Below are 1,341 nucleotides of genomic sequence, written 5' to 3'. Positions count from 1 at the left end.
CCACTGTCCCTAGGCTCTGCAGAACTTGGCCAGGGTCCTATTATCCATAACCCAAGGAAATGGGAAGGAGTCATGAGCTCTTGGGCTTTCTCATTCTCTGAAAATGGGCAGTTGAAAACTAGCCTTGATTTTGTTTATAAGTATAAATAAATGTCACCCTTCTAAGCAAAATCAAGTCTAGTTTCAAATGTGTGAAAGGAAAATAGAAACTTGGGACCCCATATCACTCTGCCAAAAGGAGAAAGTTAAGCTGAAAGCTGAGTCAAGAGAGAAGCTGACTTTGCTTTTGCTCCTAAGCTCACCCTTCCTCTTTCCCCTCCAGCACTCTCTTCCCCTTTAAATATTGAAGCCTCAACATCATCTTTGGAGAAAGGCACAGACTACAGATTTTTTCTATGATTCTGTGTTTTTCCTTCCAACTGTCCCTAACCTTGGCAAAATACACTTCTAAATTGATTGAGACCTGTTTCAGATACTTACTGGTTTATGAATATTAGAAGCAGTTTGTGTTCTCAGCATGTGTGTGTGTTTTGTTTTATTATTATTATTATTATTATTATTTTTACAAAAGGTAGGCTATGTTTATTAGAGTCACACGCATTTGCCTGTCTCAGTGTGACTCAAGACCACAAAAAACCCATTTCTCCTTCACTTCTGAGTCCTGGGTTTAAGACCTATACCAGCAGGCATACTACTTGGGGTCCATTCACAGGTTTACAAGTTTTTCATTGAGGGCAATCTGTGACTGTGTGAGGTTGGCCAGGTAGGTCACCATCAGCAGGTCATTGATGTTGCTGTTGAGCATGGTCTCGAAGTCATTGGGAACTATTTTGGGTACTTGGTTAACCAGGCTCATCAGGAAGCGGCCCACAGTATTGTCAGCTGACACCTTTCCAGACAGTACATCCTCTGCATATTGCAACACTGTGCTCAGGGCATCCTGGATGTGAGCTGATGCCCCTCCTACTTGCTGCAAGTCACTTGAGAGTCCAATCACTCTGTTGGGGCTAAAGCAGGTCTTCATGATCAGGTCAACTCAGATGTGTTCAGTGTCATAGTATGCGTATTTCACTGTCAGAGGTGTGAACATCACTCCCATGGTCCTCCCAGGGACAGCCATTAAAGTACTGACATAGGCTTTGATGCTCATGCGGCTGTTCTGGAGACTTGTGTCCACAGTGAGGTGGATGGGGTTCAGGGCCTCTCAGCTGTAGTACTCATGGATTAGCACAGAGTGCTCTGTGATGTCATGGCCTGTAGCGTACCAGCCCAGGATGAGCTCATTTGGAGAAACTTTTTTATGCAGTTCATACATGTTCTTAGCAAATTCCATGTCAACAG

The 1,341-nt window shown here is 43.7% G+C and overlaps 1 pseudogene; it reads right to left on the bottom strand.

Annotated features, from left to right (window-relative positions):
• Nucleotides 1-633: 633 nt before the first annotated feature.
• Nucleotides 634-1,333, bottom strand: LOC113222735 (annotated as a pseudogene).
• Nucleotides 1,334-1,341: the final 8 nt, after the last annotated feature.

Source organism: Piliocolobus tephrosceles, unplaced genomic scaffold (genome assembly GCF_002776525.5).
Source record: "Piliocolobus tephrosceles isolate RC106 unplaced genomic scaffold, ASM277652v3 unscaffolded_34092, whole genome shotgun sequence".
NCBI lineage: Eukaryota > Metazoa > Chordata > Mammalia > Primates > Cercopithecidae > Piliocolobus > Piliocolobus tephrosceles.
Note: the sequence above shows the minus strand (reverse complement) of the source record. Positions and strands in the feature narration are given on the sequence as shown.